The 22726-nt window shown below is 34.7% G+C and overlaps 1 protein-coding gene across 1 annotated transcript in view; it reads right to left on the reverse strand.

Moving 5' to 3' along the window:
* The window catches only part of gem (transcription factor CP2 like gemini), a 126526-nt gene that overhangs the window by 79935 nt on the left and 23865 nt on the right, over window positions 1-22726 (reverse strand). Inside the window, exon 2 of the mRNA XM_085942938.1 lies at window positions 6912-7575. The gene's annotated coding sequence lies outside the window, so the exon portion shown is untranslated. The remainder of the gene's footprint in view (window positions 1-6911; window positions 7576-22726) is intronic.

Consider the following 22726-nt stretch of genomic DNA (forward strand, 5'->3'; position numbering starts at 1 on the left):
CCAAGAACGCCTTTAGATGCGGAAACAATGTTTCCCGTCAGCAGCGGAATACAAAAAAAAACAGTCATTCCTATCAGAATATTTAAAAAAAATATTCTTTAACAGTATTTATACAATTTTCGAATGGATTTTATACAATGGCGTATTTCAAAAAAACACTACCTTATTCTTAGGTCAATAATTATTATAAAGCAATCATTATTCATAAGGTGTTTATCACACTTGAATGGTCAAAGACATAGCTTATAATAAATATCTTTAGAATCATCTTCAAATATGTTAATCTTACTGATTTTTTGAATAATAAAATGCCTAATTCTTGTCAAATTTGGGATCACAGAGATTATCAATATATTTTTTTATCGTGAATATTTTACAAAAATTATCTCGTAATAAATTATACTAATGGTTTTATAAATGCGTTTAAAAATTAATAAATGTAAAAAATCTTAACACCACTGCACAGTTATGTACCGAAATATGACTATATTCTAAAACATTAGAGCGAGAGGTTTAAAAGAATACTATTTTATGTAACAAAAATACTTTATGCAGTCATTAAATGTTTAAAATAACTATAAAGGATAATAAGGCTACAAAATACAATAAAAACTCAATTTTGACCTTCGACGAGCATGTCCCCCCTTAATACGCAATCATTCGGACGGAGAAAAAATCTTTAATTATTTTAAACATTTTCATCGATTAATTTGTTAATTTACACATTAGAAAATGAGAGATTTATGAATTATTTTTTTATTGTATTTATGAATTTCATAAAAGAAAACGTAAAACTTGTGTTGTTTTCACTGCTATATTATTTTATGCAAGTCTACATATAAATAACACAAAATTATAGGATTATCGGAAGACATTACAATAATCGCAGCTTTTGATTTTTGACAGCACGACTTCTTTATTCGTTTGTTGATCAGTAGCAGAGCATAGACAAATCGGACGATTTATTGTCCTCGGACTTTTGGCTCGCCAATGGAGCGCTGGCATTAGGGTCGGCCCACATGACGGTGCGTGTGTATGTCGGGTCCTACAAAAACACACCATACATACGATTTATACAATTTTTTGCAACCACGCGATCGTAAGTTAGGAGACTTTCATGAATTCAGCAGTTGCTAAAAACGAACCAACGTCATTTATACAAAAGTTAATTGAAAGGATCGTGCCCTTGGCCTTAGAGGCAATCATCCAGGCGATCATTAAGCATCCTCAAGCGAAAGATGTTCAGATAAGAAAGAGCACGAGTGTTAATCAATTCGGATAAATTTAAATCTATATACGTACAGGCACAGGGCAATTAAAATGGCAAAACGACAATTTCATCAATTAAAGACGGCCAGTTTATAACAATAGAACAGAAACATACCCATATCATAGTTGAATAGTTTAAAATGATGATAACGCTAAATAAGAATGTGACATTATTAAATCTTGTGAATTATTCGTTGAATAAAAACAAAGTTTATTAAATTACATATTGGCAACTACAAGTATCTACATTAAGACTAAAACTTTGACCTAACCTAACCTAATGCCTGCTAGGAATCGAGGTAAGTACCTACTTATTATTGATACATTGATAAACCACAAAAGCCTGTCGCCAATAATTACAAAATTTGACAGATGTTTCAGTCGCATGAACATTGCTATAAATGTTTGTTGCTTGTTTTCGGGCTGCCCAAAATGTTGGTATAACCCAGGGGTCGGCAAACCTAGGCTCGCGAGCCACATGCGGCTCTTTGGGTATTATCGTGCGGCTCTTTGCCGAATTCCCAATTTTTACAAAACCTTTTACAAAAATGGAGAATTTTTATTTTTTATATTATATATAAAGAAATTATCACGAAACTAATTTTTCCTCCGTGATGGTTGATGCAAAAAGGTATGATTGTTGTTGTTTTAAATCCGCCCATTGCAAAAGTCGACAAATTATTTTTTTTTCCATTTTTTTTTAAATTGAGTTGAAATTATATTTTAACCAATAGAAAAAATATTTTTGAAAAAAGTAAGACACCCCGCAAGAATCAAACCTGCATATCTGGGGTATCGCGCCCATGCACATAACCACTATGCTAAAGGAGTCATACATAATTGCGACAAATATTAACTAATGGATTTTAATACTCATTGAAGCGCTTTCCAAATAAAGTTACTATTGGCGATCGGCTTTTATATTTTTTGCGGGGTGTCATACTTTTTATTGGTTATAATAAATTTTCTCAGATATGTTAAAATTATGTATGTTCTATAACTAATACGTTCTATATTTTGTTAACCCCGCATACAAATTAAGTAAGGATACTTTTTTGAAACGGACTCCCCTCCGTACCATTTTTCTGTTGATTGACATTGATGAGAGGTACAAAGGGTATGATCACATATTTAAACATGAATAGTTAGATTATAAGTAGGGCCCGGATTTATATGCTAGTGCATGTTTTGTTAGGGTGTATGCACAGCTATGAGTTGCACAGAAATCCGTTTTGAAAGACGCAGAATCCAAGAATAAAATTTTATTGTGCGTATAAATGCATATTTGAGATATTAGTGCATATTTCATAAATAAATGCATATTTTAGGACTTTTGCATTTATAATTTTAGTTTTTTTTAAATTATTTTGTCGAAATATTACTAAATTAGGTACGTATATAGTTTAGATGCACTTGCATTTTTAATGGCATCTTCGAACTGTGGACTTATCAGAAAAAGTGTAGTCAACTGGGGCACCTTTATTTAAATTTTGCGCAATCACTTCTGTGGACGTTTTTTCGAAATTTTAATGCCAGAGCACAATATTGAAAAAAGGAAATATTGAAAGTAAATAGTATTTAGGAAAAGTAACGTGTGTCGTTTTAGTTTTTTAAAGTTGTATAGGTATAGTTTACATTGCATTTCTCATTTCATTATTTGTACCTACTAGTAAACAAACTATTTTGAACATTGTAATTGATTAACTTTATTTTGATTATTTGTGTTTTTTTGTTATTGTATTATTATGATTAAGATTATTAATTTGTCATACGATTTTTTATCAGTAATATTGGGTAAAGTGGGTATTTACAATTTTTTTCCATAAACATGTAAATTTTTAACTGCATATTTCTTTGGTTTTAGTGCATATTTCAATGATTTTAAGTACACGTCATGTGCATGCATATAATCCTGTTTTTTGTTGCATATACATCCGCTCCCTAATTACTTATAAGTTTTTATTAATTTCGTACTAAAACTGCTATAGACAATTTGGCGGGGCAAGATAAGGCTACACGAGTGGAGCAATGGCCGAACACGTGAAAGAAATATCTTAATGCCTAGACGACGTTATCTTATCTCGAAACATATTGTTTTATAACGAGTAGAAAAAATGACGAACATTATATTATAAATTAATGTGAGGGCCATAAATTTTCTATAATAATTCCGGCTGACAGATGAAATGCGGAGTAGAGCCGAGAAAATGAGCGAAGACGTCATACGAACGGAAATTGAAACGCCATTATAATAAATAGTGATCCAACCAGTGTTGCCATCTTTTTGTCTTCGAATTATAGTATTTCGGCAAAAAATATAGTACGCGTTATTATCTCTGGTGAAAATGTATATGTTTTTGGTTTCTCAGAAAAAAAAGGAGAATTATTCCGAGGCTCTTTTTATTTAGGTATGTACCTACCTATTCCGACTAAAATGTTTACAGGCTGATTCAAGAAATTTTATTTTAAATCAAAGTCAACGGCTTTTTTTATCTCTTTCGAGCAACTTTTTTTCACAGCATGCCACATTTTCTTGTATTACGAAATTATAGTAAGAAAATATCGAAATTGTTGGTACTTTTGGCGTATTTTATAATGTCGAAATTAAATATTCAAGATAAAAATACATTTTTCTCCGATATTCAAAATTATAGTATTTTGGGCGTACTATACATTTTTAATATGGTACATTAATATGTACACGCTGACCAAAATTATAGTACAAATACTATAATTATAGCACGGTTGGAACACTGGATCCAACAAGCTTGAATGATGAATGCAAGCCGGGTTTTTTTTCAGGTGGTACGCGGGGAAACGTGTTCTTTCAAACACGAGTTACAAGCAAAGTTGAAAACCTTGTTGATTATTTGGAAAAAATTAGTTGTTTGTTTCAAATATTGCAAAAATCAGTGGGTTATATTCTGGGCGTGGCTGTAAGAAGGTATAATTCTTGAGTGTAGAAATATGGGATAAACTTAAAAATGCGTTACGAAACGCGTATTTTCAATTTGGTAATATTTGAGATTTAGCAGGTTTTGTATTTAATCAGTTGTATGGCCTGACCCGTCACTAAGTCATAAACCAAAACTGGCTTCTTAGTCTAAGATGACCGACATTCGAATTTATATATGTTTTGTGATTCGTATGGTTAATAATTATAGCCATCTAATTGACATTGGGTCTGAAAAATAAACACTTTGACGAGGGGAACGTCCTTTTCCAGGTTGTCATGAATCTTTTACACAACATTGGTCAACATTGGATGTATCGATCGAGAAATCACCAATGAGATTTTCGAGAATGCGAGGAATTGTCAGTATGCTTAGCTGCAGTCCGCAACTTCTCTGATATCTTGAGAATTATTGGAAAATCAAAAAAATAAATCATGAATTCTTGAGAAACAAAATAGTCCCGATTTCGAGAAACTCAAAACTCGATAACTTATAAAAAAAAATCGGGAAATTACAAGCTCTAGTCGACATCGAATATATATGTTCATTTCCTCTAATACAGGGGCGGGCAAACTTTTTGGATGGAGGGCCAAATTCGAGAATTCAAAATGAGCGGCGGGCCGCAAGTAAAATACCATTTTTAGATATACACTATTTATTATCACGAAAAATAAACATTACAAAAAAATTAATGAGAAGAATGAAAGTGTTGTACATTTTTTCAAATTCAGGTGTTAATTTTGTGGTTGATATTTTCAAAACTGCTTGTAAATGGGCATCGGAGATATTTGATCGTAAAGAATTTTTATTGAGGTTCATGATCGAAAATGTTTGTTCACATATATAGGTTGATCCAAAAACAACGAACATTTTTCTTGCATAATCTTTAAGTTGTTCGAATTTGTCTGAATTAAGGGCATTGTAAAATTTGGATATATCTTCACGACGATGCAATTCTCTTAAATCAGTGTCACACTGCAGACCAATACTCTCAAGTTGTAGCTCTGTCAGTACACTATCAATATCTATTGAAAATGGATCGCGTACTGTTACTAAACTTGTCTCAATTTTTCGGAAGTCACCAAATCTTTGTAAAAAATCGTCATTCAGAGCTTTAATAATTTTACCATATTCTTCAAATTTATATTCTGGTATATTCAGCAACTTCAAAGTTGGAAAGTGGTCCACGTTCTTATTCGATATTTGTCGAAGGAACAACTTGAGTTTTAATTGAAATCCATTCAAACTCTTCACCATATCGTGGGCATATATTTTTTTTCCTTGCAACGCAGAGTTAAAAGTATTTAAATGTGTCACGATGTTCAACATAGAAAATAGTGGTTGCATAGTGTGAGACGAGACGCAAGGAAGACGTACTGAGATAATACATTAACGAAACAACAAATTCTTCAAATTTTAATCTATTGTCAATATTTTTTAAAAAAATATAAAAAAGGTATTCGTAATCAGAAGTACAATTAATGATGGCGGGCCGCAAAAAATACCCGGCGGGCCACATGCGGCCCGCGGGCCGCAGTTTGCCCTCCCCTGCTCTAATAGGTATTAATACATATAGTCTGAAATATAAAAAAATATTAGATTTTGATTGAAGGTTAATATGTACATATGTTCTAAAAAGCCCACGGTGACTTACGCGCCAGTTTATAATGTCGTGAGTGCCAGGTTCGAATCCTGGGTCTGGTAAATACACATATTGTTTTTCAATTTGTGTTTTGAGTCAGAGTATGAACCTGATAGGTTGAGCATTTGTCGTTAAAAAAACTTACTTCACTCAACTTCTCTTACTACAAACTTCCACTTTGTGGAGGCTTATAATAATAAATGATCTTCATATGCTAGGACATGGTCAAAAATGAAAGTAGGTATATACTATAGCCACATACCTACAATAAATAATGATATTTGTTTAAAATTCGGCATTTTAATATTATTTTAAGAAACCTTTTTTGTGTAGGGTTCTTTCAAGGATAAATTTTTTCCAGCGCCCCATGGTATTAAACTACCTTATGTATGTACGAAATGAAGGAAATATACATAGCAATGAAAAACATATACCTACTGTCAAAATGATTAAGAAAAAACAAGGGGATAAAGCACTGCGGGCAACTTTACCCCGTCTGCTGTTTGCTATCATAAATATTATATTATGCCTTTGCACAATACCTTGAGATTTCATGATGCACCCGCAGCTGTCTGGCGGAGAAACAAGGCTCGGGCCTGTTTTCTTGGTGCCGTCCGAGACTACGGCATTTATGGCTCACCTCTACGGCTGCCATAGCCGACCACCTATATTACGCTGCACTGATGACACGGGAGTGATCTACGCGTTACACAGTAGAGATGACAATAAAAACTGAAGATAAGGAAACAGCGATATTGTAGACACCTACCCTCCGAAACTAGAACTGATGTAGGTAATCTGTATATATACTTTAAAGTTTAAATAGTGGTAAGTAATGGTTTGGCATTCTTTGCAATATACGACTACACAAGCGATGCTTATTTCTACTTAGATATTATGGTTACTTTCAATCAGAGCAAAATCATTCTAGGGATAGCCTTAAACATCAAAGACATTAATAACTTTGAACTTATAAACGAACAAACTTTCGAATAAAGAAACACAACACAATAAAATTATATCTGAATATAAAATAATTATATTACCCTTTGTAAGCCGGTCTCAGAAGTCGAACGAAAGAGTTCCACAACGGAGCACCTTTCTTTTTTCAGTCTTCTTGAAGACCTGCCTCTTCACTTGGGCCATAGAAACTCCTTAAGAGACCGGGTACCGGAAAACACCAACCAAACGCTGCACTAGAATATCACGTTGAACACTGATTAAATTACAGATGCGCGCCAAAGATAATTGAATTTCACTATTTTATCACAGATGAGTGTTTGACATTTAAATCATTTATTCTTCATGTATTATTGGACAGATAATTTCAATGTTTTAGCAATGTGTAAGCAAGCTATACCGAGACACTAATAATTTATCAACCAAATTACACTTTATTTAAGATACAAAATATTTAAAGCAATAATAATAAAATTATTAAATTCGTGACATCATTTATAAGACAAGAAATTAAACACTTTACACGAAATTGTTCTCTATGAATTCATCTACAGAGAGTTAAGTTACTTAATTATACTTTATCAGGTTTCGTTATTTGTTTTTTAGGCGACGAATTTGTGTTTACATATTTTTCATAAATTAACGTTAAAATGTTTACATTGTTTCTGTTATTAATTTTAGATACAATGGCACTGAATTTATTTTTTTCTTCTCGTAGTCTCAGATCTTCATTTGATAAGATAGCAGCGTCTGAAAAAAAGAAAAACGAATAACTATTAGGAAAGAAAAATCTTGACTGATCATAGTATAAAATATATTTGTCGATAGACATTGATACACATACCGAATTGCTGTTAAAAATAAATCTTTTTTGTCCTACAATTGTTGTGATTTATAAGACTTCAAGGTTCTATCGAATCAGATGACCAATAAGGTTAATTGTTGTAAAACACACTAATTTAAGATTTCTAACAATCATTGTGTAATTTATAGGTAACGCCATTGTCTCATTGTGTAGTGACTGAAATAAATTTAAATGTACGAGGGTGGGTCAATAATTCCTTAGAAAAAAGCATTAAAACAGGTTTTATTTTTGTATTTTTTTTTTATTTCTCAACATAATTTCCTTGGAGCTCAATACACTTGGTTAGACGTTTCTCAATTTTTTTTAAACCGTCAGAAAAATAAGTTTTCGGAAGGTCCTCAAAATAAGGATTTGTCCGATCGATGACTTCTTCATTTGAAAAAAAACGTTGTCCACTTAGCCATTTTTTTAAGTTTGGGAAAAGGAAAAAGTCACTGGGGGCTAAATCTGGCGAATACGGTGGGTGGTCGACCAATTCGAACTTCAATTCTTCAATTTTAGCCATTGATCGTAAACATGTGTGAACACGGGCATTGTCCTGATGAAAGAGGATTTTTTTCCTGTTTAAATGAGGCCGTTTTTCTTCAATTTTGTTTTTTAGCTGGTCCAATAAAGATGCATAATAATCCCCTGTTATTGTTTTTCCTTTTTCCAAATAGTCAACGAAAATAATTTCACGTGCATCCCAAAATACAGTAGCCATAACCTTACCAGCTGATTTTACGGTTTTCGCCTTCTTTGGACATGGTTTGCCTTCGCAATCCACTGCTTTGACTGTTCTTTCGTCTCGGGAGTATAGTGGTGTATCCATGTTTCATCTACAGTCACAAAGCGACTAAAAAATTCATCCGGATTGCGTTGCATGAGCGACAACAGGGCTTTAGAGGCCACCACCCTACTGCGTTTATTGTCGACTGTGAGCAAACGCGGCACCCATCTTGCAGAAATATTTTTCATGCCCAATTTGTCATGTAAAATAGAAATGACGCTACCTTTTGAGATCCCTGTAACCTCAATTATCTCACTCAACTTTAATCTTCGGTCACTTAACACCATATCGTGGATTTTATTGATCATTTCTGGTGTAGTCACCTCTACAGGACGTCCTGAGCGTGGTTCATCCTTTGTTGATGTACGACCACGTTTAAATTCATTTAACCAGTTATAAATAGTTGCAAGTGAAGGAGCAGATATGCCGTGAACTAAATCCAACTCATTTTTTATTTCCTTTGCTGTTAACCCTTTTATATTAAAATGTTTAATAACAACTCTAAACTCAATTTTCTCCATTTTCCATTTTTCCATTTTCCACAAGCAATTTTTTTTTAAATGTACGAGAAACACATAACAACCCAACCAATCTGATTGAAACTTCGCAGCATACTGAATCGGTAGTGCCGCTGCATGAAAACAAACCGCTTGCAGTACTAGTCGCGCCACCTGTCGGCTTTTCTAAGGACTTATTGACCCACCCTCGTATTATGTCAAAGCATAAAGCTAGCAATAAAATAATGTACTGTTACAACTGGGAGGGGGTCCAAACCAATTTACTTCAGGGCTTCGAACCGGAACCGATTCGAAAACCGGAAAACCGTTATTTTTGTCGTCGGAACGAATGCCGGAACCGAACCGAAAAACAAATCGTTTTTTTTTTGGTTCGGTACATGTTCAAACACGCGCGTTCACGTGATCTTACTCCCCACTTCTGTAGTTGTAGTTCAGTGTCAAATTTAAGGCGCAATAAAATCGTTCACGACCGTGTGACTCATCTCGACATAATTCTCATAATTTATAATACAGTTTTCACACAATAACCGGAGTGTGGCGCCGGGCTATCATATAAGTACCATAAAAATGTGCTGAATTATAGTAGAAAATAAATGTCTAATACAGATAAAAACATTTCAAAATTAATCAACCGGAGAGCTGAACCGAAAACCGGTACCGAACCGATATATATTTTTTTACTTGAACCGGAACGAAAACCGAAACGGAAAAAATAACGGTTCGAAGTCCTGATTTACAATAACAATGACAATAATAATTATACATATACATTTAGTTGGTAACCGGCACAAGCTGCCATCTTCCAAGAGCCGAGTGACTTGTTACCTGTGAGACTTCAGGTGTGCCGTACGTTACGACATATCTAATTATTACGCCTACCGCTTTCTCTTCTACCTGAGCCATCGCATCGGGTGAGTTGCCGTGTGCCCTTGTGTACCCTCCCTTAAACCTAATCAAATTTGTACATAAGTATACATAAACAATACAAATACATCTTAATATTACTTATTACATATTAGATTCAAGCCAGTTATAAGATCTCTCGAAATCGGCTCCGGCCTAATCCCCGAATGGGAATCAACATATAGGATGTAGTACTTAGGTAAGTACATGATAAAAATGTGTAAAAACTAGAGCAACCGAGTAATGTATGAGCTAGTAGCGGATGCTGGATGTATTGTGGTACAACATTGTAAGAAACAATAAGATAAGAGATCGGATCTGCAGCCTATCACAATGTAGATGTGATGCTGGAATTGGTTTATCACATTACTCATGTATCCCTGAATACAGTGTCAACGAAGACTGCTTCCTTTTACCTATCTACAGGATATTATATTCGGTAGAGCTACGTGTATCTGGATGAACCGGGAAGAAGCGAGTAGATCGACGAGCGATAGGGATTCTTAAAGTTGGTGCATTGCATGGTGTCCATTGGTCCACGAAGGGAGCAAGAATCATTGCTTTATCTCATACAGCTTTGTAAAGGTTTAAGTATAATATTACAATGTACGAATCGTCAGCAGACACATCGAGGATCAACTTGGAATAGGGATGTCGCCAAGTGAAGGACGTCTTATCTTCAGCTATGCGAACGGTTTAATGCAGAGATCGCTGGAGAGATATAATGAGGAAATTCATAAAGAATCATAATCCTCAATAGCAAGAAACACGACCACAAAGAAAATGAATTAAAAAAAAGGAATGATGAGCAAACGGAGAAGACAATTCTCTAATAAATATGACTTTGTGCCTATAAAGACATGATTTCAACTGTAATATTTTCTTAGTATTAATTAATTTGTCCAGTAAATAAAGTTTGTGATTCGTGAAGCAATATCTCCAATTAGATCATCTAATTCCAAATGACTCGTACCTACTTACTATAAATAATATTGTGATCACGAGCTGGATAGGTATTTTTGTTTATTTATTAGTCTTTTTTAAGGTTTCGTTAAGTCGAAAAATACTATCTGAGTGCGTACTGCGTAACTTTGCACTTTTTACTACACTGATTCGCCCTCTGCCTGATTACGTCGCATAATTTATTAGATCAAATTATATTCACTTGTAGTAATAAGATTTCGGTGAATATGCCGTGGAATAGGAAAAATCTTTTCGGAAGGAAAGTTACAAAAGTTGTTTATGTTTTTTTTATTAAAAAAATCTTTTGGTGATTGACTTTCAAGATTGAAATATCTAATAGGTAGGGGAGTAGCAACATATTGGAAGTGAGGTACGCCGGACTAAAAAAAGGATATATTCATTTAGTGATGATAATTATTCGTCTCAACGAAAATGTTGGTTTCTGCAAATAGCGACGACATTTTACCTTGTGGTTAGGACAAATGATTTCTGCTGTTTTTGAAACAAAGCGTTTGAATCTACGTATATTTCTATAACATAATGTTAGTGAAATGTTCGCCGATCGATTGATCCCGGGATCAATTGGCGAACCAATGGCAATACTGCGCCCATCAATCCGAACAGGCATCTGCACCAGACCACGTCACGTATGAGTTAACTAAATCGCCTAACCGACGTACCAAAATATTTGAACGACTGCAAAAATTCGACAATGATTACAATAATAAACGATATACCAAAGTGGAATCGTGAGGAACATTACTTGAACTGTATAAGATACAGTAGGTAGGTAGCAATGGTGAAGAATAGGCGATTATTTAGAGCTTACCATAATTATTAATATCTTAATAAAAAATAATTATTATATTGAACATACATAATTTAAAAAAAACACTTCAAGGGCAGATGATCTGGCAAAGGCAGCCGGCCATTCAGGGGTACCATATCAGTGGATACCAGAAAACATGGACTGGAATGAGGCTATAAAGAAAATGTGCCATAGTATGTGGATAGATTTTCACCATAGGGCATCATTAGAAAAGGGGAAATGGAGTAAGTCTATTCTACCATCACCACGAGAGGTGCCCTGGTTTGTAGAGTCTTCTTTGACGAGGAAGGAGCTTAAGTTAATACTGAGGCTAAGAACAGGGCACACCATGGGCAAAAGATTTGATGTCCTCATGGGAAGAAGCGAATCGCAGCTCTGCGATGAATGTCATGTTTTAGAGGACATTGTACATATAGCACTGCAATGCCCCAAATATGATATTCATAGAGTACAGCTGCGAATTGCGGATATCTATGAGAATGTCGACGAATTGAAGGGTGTCCTGGCGGTGGGTAAGACGGAAGAGCTAGGCAAAATTGTAAAGTTATTTAACAGAATAGGAGTGAGGACCTGATCGACGGATCCCCTTCTAGAAGAGAAGAGGCGATATGACAGCGAGTCGCAGTCAAAGCCTCGGTAAAATCACAAAAAAAAAAAAAAAAACACTTCTGAGAAAATATATTATAAGCAATAGAAAAAAAAATGTATTAGTATGTCACCTCGCAGCATAGTGGATAATGCTCGGAAGGGACGTAAACCCAATAGATGCAGGTTCGATTCCTGCCGGGTGTCTTACTTTTTTCAAAAAGATTTTTCTATTGGTTATAATATATTTTTTCAGAAGTGTTTTTCAAAATTATATATGTTCAATAATTAGAATGGTACATTCGTAAATCTTGTGAATTATTCGTTGAATAAAAGAAATAGTTAATTAAAAATAATTATATTGGCAAAGACTCGAGAGTTTACCTTGGCTTGTAAAGAAATCATTAATGGTTACAATACAAATTTATCAAATATGAATTCTATCCAGCTGCAGGGTTTGAATTTGCGAAATGCAAAGAATAATGAGGGGGGGAGGGTTGTCATAATATATCGACCCTTAATCGGCAGAACAACGTAAGCGACAATTCATAAATTTTAGAGGAGAAGGTTTTTTTTTAATTATTTCCGTAATTAGTTCCAAAAATGAATTCTGTTAATGTGGTTAATAATAATTGGTTACTGCCTATACGGAAATTATAAAAAAATGCATTAGTGCTTTTAGTTTTCGAGATAGTGGTGGTAACGCTGTTTTGCTTATGTCTATGACGCGATATTTTTTCCAGGCATGTCGCTTACGCTATTTGGCGTAGTCGTTTTTATTCATAAATTTCATGCTAATTATCATGACAGGGCATTACTAATTAAGTATTAAAATAAATAACATAAGCAACCATTTATTTTACGAAAGGGGGCGTTGTTAAATAGATTAAAAATACTTTGACTTTTTAAATTAATATTTTTGCTTGTAGATACTTAGTAAAATAAAAATAAATGATTGGTATTTTTAAGGTTTCGCTTATATTATTAATATTATCAGGTATTGTTATTTTTCAAAATGAAATAGGTACGTATCTACTCGTACATAATTAAATATGGGGACCTACTAATTATGATAAAATAAAATTGTAATCAACCATTCAGTTTTAAAAAAAATTATTGTCCCACATTTTTTAAGCAGTAATCGCTGTATTATCCTCATTCACATCTTCCTGATCAGATTCCGGTAAAGTATCTTCCACTGATAATCCATGTGGCAGTTTCATAAACTCATCCGTCATCTCTGAGGGATATTACATTTAACACAGAGACTTTAAAGATCGTTATACTCGATCTCCGATTTTGGTGATTTAGCACTATACAGCAAGGGTGGCTGCGCTTAAAGCATCACAGCACTTGATCGGGATCTGATGACATGTTCTAGGTCTAACAGTTTAGTCCTACTGTCACCAGAGTAGGTACAATATTTGGTAAGTTTTTTAAATTATGCCTTTCGTAATTCACCAAATTTAATTTTGAACTTTGAAGGAATGCAAGTAGCAGCGAAAGATTTCCAGTCACGGAATTCTGCATATGACATGATGACCTAGCGTTGGAAATGATGGTGGGTCATTCTGATAGTGCCCAAACTACTCTGAATATAAATGACTCAATTGTCGCATGAATGGAATCGACCAGCATCGTAGTACTACCAGTGGATCTATTCTATACTTATCGACCGCTAAAGTGATAGATATTATCAAACTTAGGGTAGGTTTATATAAAAGTGTTAGTACTTATTGCAACAATTACAATCAACGTATTGTAATTGTTACAATAAGTGCTAATTCTATAATACAAACCTACCCTAAGTTTGATAATATTTATCACTTTATCACTTTAGCGGTCGATAAATACAGAATAGACCCACTGGTAATAGAAAATGTAGTTCTATCAATTCAATGAAAGTTGAATTTTTCATAAAATAAGATAGCATACCCAGTGTTGCCTGGTTCTTATTCTGACCAATCACAGTATAAAAACTCCTTGATTTTTTCCCCGCTTTGTCAGTCCTGTCTAAAGATTTGTGCATGATTGCAGAGATCTCATTACCGCCACGTTTACCATCAGTTTCACCCCATAAAAAGCAGTATCCATTATTTGTTTCACTTTCGTAGATACTTTCGTTATAGTATGCGTATTTCGACTAGGGAGTTTTTAGCACCTTCTCGAGGTCAAAACTTGCGCACAAAACGTCATTGTGATTTTTACGTTTGGCCAGATCATTAAAGAACATCTCCTTGCATTTATCCTTTACGGTAAGGGGACATTTGTAAGTATCCGTTTCAATTAGCCGAAGTCTCTCGTCACCAGACATATTTGTTACTTTCTCGCAAAAAGAACACTATTATCTTTTTTGGTAGATGAAAACCCAAGTTGAACTTACTGTCTATTAAATACGTTTCTGAAAACATTCCGAATCACGATATTAGTGGATTCATTCAAAGAATCCAAATTTTCAGTATAAATTTTATATACATTTTTAACATTTCAAAAATCTACAGGAAGATACTATTCTTCGTAGATTATTCCGACAGTAGTGAGATGGAACGGCGGGTAATTATTGTTTAATAAACTCTATTACCAGGTTTATTTTATCTCAGCCAGTTTTACTGGACGGCGCGAGCTTTGCTCCCAAATCGGTTTTCGCACAACTCACTACCAGACGGACCACCGAATAAACCGTACCGTAGCTTACACTATCAAATAACGTCGGTTACGTTGTTTTGCTCTACTTTATAATGCGATACAAGTTAAAACGCTAAAAGGTACAGACCTTAAAAAAATGTCACGCGATTGAGATCGGGCTCTAATATTTTTGTCACTTACGCGCTAGGTGATATTGAACAATTCTCCATTTAAAACGCAATTTACCAAAAAGTGTCGCTTACGTTGTTCTGCCGATTAAGGGTCGATATTATGCGTGTATATAATGTCAAACCTACATATTATATAAACCAGATGATAATTTTTGTGAAGCATAATTTCCTCTACGTATCTATCTAAATACATGTATACGGCGCCTACGCAGATGGATTGCTATTGCTTTGTGTATTTACGCAGGTTTAGCATTACACATCGCGATTCAAAATGTAGGTAGCCATTTTGACTTCTCCATTAAAATGGCCGCCACGACATTTTATGAGAAGGTAAGTATAAGAAGGTGCAGTGTTGCCAACCCCGGTGACGATAGAATTGCCGAACGCGCTAAGATAAAAAATATTCGGTGATAAGATACGAATTTTGCAAGTTAGATGGTTAGTAAAAATATAAGATCTGGCAAGAAAATGGCTAATTTGGCAACAGTGACGTCCTGTGGGGGTAGGCAGATTGAGCGTCGCTTGGGGGCGGCAAATCGAGGAGAATCGTTAGGTATTTGTAGAAATAGCTACCTAAACTTAGTAATAACGGAAATATCTTTCCATTACAAAAATCAGCTCACTGGTTTAGAGGGATATCACTCCTGAGCAGTGGCGGCCGGTGGTTTCCAAAATTGCTTTCATTGGGGGTGCACTCAAAATTTTCTTACCTTATTTAAAAAGCATATCAATTCAGCGTTGTTTCTGTTTAGCGAACACCTCAATCACTTCTCATTAAAGTCTTGAACTGTTTGTAAAAGTTTTTTCTCAATGCTTAACACAGGTAGACATGTTAAGTCAGTCCTGATTCATGGTAAGTATTTCTGAAAGACGATTTAATTCTTTTAATGGTTGAAAAACACTTTTCAATTTCCACATATGTCATCGGACCATCCTTTTTTATTCTGACTCTTATTATTATTATTGATAAAGTCTACGTTTACCGCCATTATTTTAAAACACATACACTTCACTGATTGAACTATAATTATAAGTATTAAGTATTATAAATCTTTTATTCAAAATTTATCATTTTAAAACACATACACTTCCCTGATTAAACAATAAGTATATATATTGTTATGAATTTATTTTTATGAACAAAACTATCGAAATAACGTGACAAAACACCTAAAAAAGCTGACTATAACAACGACCGCAGAAATCATACTGAATTGTATGTAAGAAATAATATTTGAAGAAAATATTAAAAAAACAAAACTATCGATTGTTTTGAATAGGTAGGTACGTATTTTTCGACTCTCGACAAATCGTCAGTTTCTTCGTCTACAAAAAGCAATAAAACTCCAGCAAAATGCCTGCATTGTTAAAAATATGACATCATGTTATACATATTCACTCACTATGAGAAAGAACATGGTAACTAAGATTTAAATTTTTTATAAATTATATTCAAATATTTGCAAATATAGAAGGAATAAAGGATCGATCCAAAATATTTATGTTGATAATCAATTTTCATTCAATATCAGCCTATTTTCAATGAATTTATATGAGATGTAAATAAAAAAATCTATTTTTTTATCAATCCTGCTAAATCTCAGTTACTACATTTTTCCGCGTAACTTTTGAGCTACGTCCCTAATGGTCATAAAATTTTATGTATTCATGAGTTATTTATCGTTTTCACGTGTCGGCTTGAACTGTTATTACCCAATGTAATATGAACGGCAAACTAAGATCCATATTTGTGCGTTCCGACGAGCGCACGAATTCGGTGACTGTTTACTGAGTATATGCTTTTGGTATAAATTTACATGGATTAAATTGCGATAAACGAGTGATGACTTATGAATAGCATTGTTGCTCATTGAGTGATGTTTAGGAAAAAGCAGTGCAGCGCACATGCATGGTGTTAGATGAGCCGCCGCTGCTCCTGAGCACAAGTTATAAGGTATTCACAATGATTCTGAAGACAAAACTGGAAGGTTACGCGGAAAACATAGTAAGTGAATACCAAGCTGGCTTCAGGGCAGGAAGGTCTACAACGGATCAGCTCTTCACAGTTCGCCAAATACTGGAAAAATGCTGGGAATTCGATGTGGACATTTATCAGCTCTTTATTGATTTTAAGCAGGCATATGACAGCATCGACCGGGAAAAACTATTCACTGTTCTTCTGGACTTTGAAATCCCACCAAAACTAGTCAGGCTTGTTAGAATCACACTGCAGAATACACTCTCCCAGGTGAAAGTGAATGGCCAACGGACAGAGGGCTTTGAAGTATCTCGGGGTCCTAAGCAAGGAGACGGATTGGCTCCCATGCTGTTCAACTTAGCCCTCGAATCCGCTATCAGAAAGTCTCAAGTGAACAGGAGCGGCACTATATAAAGCAGACCGAGCCAATTGGTTGGCTACGCAGACGACCTCAACATGATGGGTAGATCCATACAGATTGTGAAGAAAGAATTTGACCACCTCCAAAGGGCCGCACTAGAGATTGGCTTAAGAGTAAATAAAAACAAAACTAAAGTCATGGTACAAAGCCGACAAAATCAGAGTAGGCTGGGCCAAAGTTCCAGTTTTGGAAACCATCAATTTGAGGTTGTCAACCGGTTCACATACCTGGGTTCCAATATTACAAAAGAGAACGAGGAACTGGAAGAAATAAAAGCCCAAATAACCGCTGCAAATAAATCGTACTTCTCATTGCTGCCCATATTCAAATCCAGAAATGTTAACAGAAAAACTAAGACGCGGCTCTATAAAACCGTCATACGCACAGTCGTTGCCTACGGGTGCGAGTCATGGACGCTAAATGTGAAAGCAGCTGAAATGGTGGATTGCTTTGAGAGAAAGATCTTTAGGCGGATATACGGACCCATGAATGATGGTGGGGAGTGGAGAATTAGGTACAACACGGAACTATACCGCTTATACCAAGATTCAAAACTCTCCAACTTCATAAAACTCCAGAGGCTAAACTGGGCAGGCCATGTCCAGCGCATGCCTGAGTCACGGATACCGAAGAAGATCTTCGAAGGAAACCCAGGGAGGGAAAGGCCAGTGGGAAAGCCACGCACACGATGGGGTGATAATGTTACAAAAGATGCCAACCAGCTGCTAACAATCAGGAACTGGAAAAGACGTGCGGAGGACCGTTCCGGTTGGAGGACAGCGGTGGAGGAGGCCAGGGCTCGAATTGAGCTGTAGCGACATCGAAGAAGAAGGTTGGAAACAAAATGTATTAATTAACATAAAAGGTTTAACAGGACTGTAACTTTTTGTCGGATTCGCGATGTCTAGTTTACTTGCGTTGTCCTTGGACGTCATGTCCTTGATGACCAGTAATTACACGTGCAGATTTGCGAATTATATGTATTTTTAAATGCATCTGAAACCGTGGACTCACAATATTGTCTATTGAAGCAGAGATAGCATTTAAATAAAATTAGATTTAGTGGTAATTATATTTTGTTAGTAATGTGTCCATACAACACATTTCTCAGATATTTGAGTCATGAAAGGATGATAAAAGATACTGTATAAAAATGGGGCGGCATTTTGGCTCTGCCTAGGGGCGGAATTTTGTCTAGGACGTCACTGTTTGGCAACACTGGGTTGGTATATATTCGTATTATCATGTATGGTTAGATATTTTAGGTATTACGGAGTTGCGGTATGACCAAAATGTTTTATGCGTAGATGTGGAATGTGAGGAATGTAATAACAAAACCCGATAAGTCACACAAAAATACGTACATATTCTATGCAATTTTATAGTATGTGTTGATCTATAATAATTAATAAAACACACAAAAATCATAAATGAAATAGACAGAGATCGATAACATAGTAAGTATTTAATTTAATATAAATAAATGTATGTCCGTGACACGTTGTACACTTTTATTTTTTTAGAGATGTTTATTAAAATAGGGGGTAATACGCTAATATAAATAGATATATTGTTCTATTTTTGAAAATAAAATAAACCAACGATAAACCAATCAGTTACGCTTGACGCACAAAAACGTAATTCACCACTAAATTGAGGACTTATCTGCCTAATATATACATGTACCTATATATTATTGTTTCTGTTAAATTATTATAAAAAGCATATACCTACCTACTGTATGACGTAGGCACGTGATTTAATTAGATATACATACATATTAATGTGTAGCATCTAAATGAAATACTTGGTACACTTATCCACTTATGTACGAATATACATTTAGGTAGGTAGCTACGTCATTTGAGCAGTAACAACAAAAAAACTATTTGTTAAAGCCACCTAGTAACTACCTATCTAAATGAATTTTGGTAGCTTGTAGATATAGATAGACAAATGTGGTAGGTCAGTGTTTTCTGTCATACTATTGTATTCAAATAATTTGGTAGTAAGTAGAGATGTCACAAAAGTATTGTTCATGTTTATACGGTACTTTCATTACTGTTACCAATATTTTATTTCGATATGATACAGATGGACGTCGATATTTTTAAGAGAGGACGTAAAACGGTTGCCTGGACAAATTGTATCAATAAAATAAGTAATAAGGCCTAGCGCAGACCATAGTCGAGACGGTTTTTTATTCGGATTTCCAATAATTTGTCGTGAAAAATTTGAGACAAACCAGTTTTGACGACAAATTTCTTGGTTAGTGTGAAAATGGACGTCACTGAGGCTGGTGCCCTAAGCATCCTAGTATTACGTAAACGTGAACGAAGACAACATGTTTATTGAAAGCATCTTAAATATAGCGACAGTTTTCCACGATTTTTTTCGGATATCTTCGAAAGCTTTGATAATTTGTGAAAATTGATTGGGCCTTACAATACTTGTCACGATAAAAACCTACGTCAGGCTATACCAGTATACTTCTTACTAGGGATTGATATACCGGTATTTTAACACCGGTATCCCAGTATTTTTGGTTACCGAAATATCAGTTTTAAAAATCCAACAATACCGATATATTCGGTATTGAAAATAAAGTTTAACAGTAATATATTTTTTGTCGGGTTACGCGATGTCCGGTTTACTTCCTTGGTGACCAGCAATGACACGTGCAGATTTGCGAAATACATTTGCATTAAAGGTAGGTAGGTAGGTACCTACTTCTGTAATTTTAATCTTATCCAAATATTTTCGCCAGTCGCTCGCAGGTTTTAAAGGTTGTCAGGTATATTTTTAAGTAGATTTATCTGAAATACCGTTCAAATACTGATCGTTTGTATAATCATGAAGAAAGTGCCATTAGTTTAACTACTAGGTGTTTGTAAACATCAGCATCTCTACCATATTATCTTACATTTATCTATTTTAAAAGTTTATATATAAAATATGTACATATGTAGATATTTTTGCTATAAAATATTAATATTTTCATGAGATTTTTATATCTATTTATTGGTAGATATTTCTGTTTTTTTCCCATATATTTCACGAATACCGGTGTTTAATAGGAAATACTGAAATACCGGTATTGCAACCCCTACTTCTTACCATTCGTTCCCTTTTAAATTGATGTCTGAATATTATTCTGCCCATATAATTATTATAAGAACCGGAAACTTTTCCACAACATCAATTATTTTTTCTGATTGTTCCTCTTCCGTTAACTTGGGCAAATCGAACATGGAAAAACACGTATTTTCCCTGCGGACGATCAGATGATTTTGTCGTAGGCTGCGCGCTAGCAATGCTAGCATACATTTCAAAATGTAAGCAGACAGCAGTCAGTTCTGTCAGCAGTTCGCATGGCCACCAGACCATTTTGTACTCATGTTCCGGACTGGACACGTAGACTGTCTAACTACAGTATACCTACTTGAGTCTGCGCTCGATCAAATATTTTCGATAGTTTTTCTTCCGATGTCACATCTCTACTAATTAGGATGTTTTTGTTTCAGTGGCAAGGCAGACTACGATAATTTTAATGAAAATATACACAACGTGAAAAATTAGCGGCAGTTATCACACATTTTAGAATTGACACTATGTGCACTCTATTAGTCGCAGCCGGACAATTGATCGCCGCGGACAATTGTACGTACTGAAAAGTTCTTTAAAAATGCTACTATTCAATGCAATATTGAAAAAAATCATACCTAAGTACTTAACAAAATCAAGGATATTTAATGATTCGGGGTTACAGCCGAGTAAACGAGTTGCACGAACACAAAAATAATGGAAAATGGGTTACCTTCTGGGTGATACTGTAACAAGTTTTAACTCTCGAGTAAGGATAAATATGGGATAAACTTGAACACGTTAAACATATGTTATTTTCAATAGTGATGTCAGTTTTTATAATATGTAACAAAGTATGTCACGTAAACGAATCGCGCATTAAATATTGATAATATTTGAGGACACTCAGCGCACTTTGGGTTTCTTGCTTTTTATGGCCTGACCGTCATAAAATAATAAACCGGATTCTGGTTTCAAAGCCTTGGTCCAAGGCAACTGGCTTTCTCATTATCTTATTAATATGTTATGTGGTTGAATTGAACCACTTCACTTATGTAGGTAGGTAGGTGCCTTACTTAATTAAATGGGAGACTATTTAAATTTAGGAAAACATTTGGTCAGTTTAAAGATAATAATAATTATTATGTTTTATATTTTTATGACTAAAAATTAACGTATTAATTGACAGTGGTTTACTGATAATAAATAGTTGGAATTCAAACAGGTCACTATGGTGATGAAAATGCAATGTGTTTATCTATTGAAAGAACGATAATATAATTAAAAAATTAAGAAACATGTATACGATAGTTGACACATTATAAAAATAGCGATGAAAAATAATAATATGTAGATGTTTCCACCTCAGATGTATCTTTGAGAGGGGAAGATACTTCTTGGACGGCTAAGAACACTACTGTTTCTACAAATTCAGAATGATAATTCTTGCAATCATTCCATCATCCCGTAGCTCCGCCGTATACAGGGATACGTATTATTTCTTACCAAAGAGAAGAATATGCTCTCGGAAAAGTCTCGAGCATAGATTGATTGAAAACGCGGAAACAGTTGCCATGTTAATGGCATGGTCGTATAACGGTTCGTCCAATTTAAAAAATAAAATAAAACAGTAGTTGCACAATAAATTCAGCATTGTAGATTCTTGGAATTGGTTTAAATTCCGGGGTATACTATTTAGTAGGAACTATTTCTGTACCTAAAGAAATATTCTATCAGTTTATTTATTACATCTATGTTTTCAGCGTAATGCGTGAGATTGGTTAATATTGTAATTCAAATAAAACACATGTAGTATTTATTCCACATAATTTAATAATCGTCAGGACCGGTTTCGTCCGCTTTCATAAGACATTGTGTCTTTAATCATTATGGCGAATGTGAGTGTCGGGACATTGATGCAAGGATTTTTTTCATTCCGACACGTTTATAGCTATGGAAATCAGCGATTCACGAACCGCGGCACCACATATAAAACTAAGGTACTCAGATTTTAAGCCCTTAAGGTGCTTAGCCATATAAGGTGGAGGTGGGCTATCCTTAAAATATACGTGTCCGTAAGAGTGCCGAGAATTTGAAGAGGTTGGTGGTCACTTCCAAATTGGAAGGACGAATGACTCGTAAGTCACCTACTCGCCGGGGAACCAAGCGA

Source organism: Rhyacophila brunnea, unplaced genomic scaffold (assembly GCF_057557595.1).
Source record: "Rhyacophila brunnea isolate RB1 unplaced genomic scaffold, BYU_Rbru_1.0 scaffold_15, whole genome shotgun sequence".
Taxonomy (NCBI): Eukaryota; Metazoa; Arthropoda; class Insecta; order Trichoptera; family Rhyacophilidae; genus Rhyacophila; species Rhyacophila brunnea.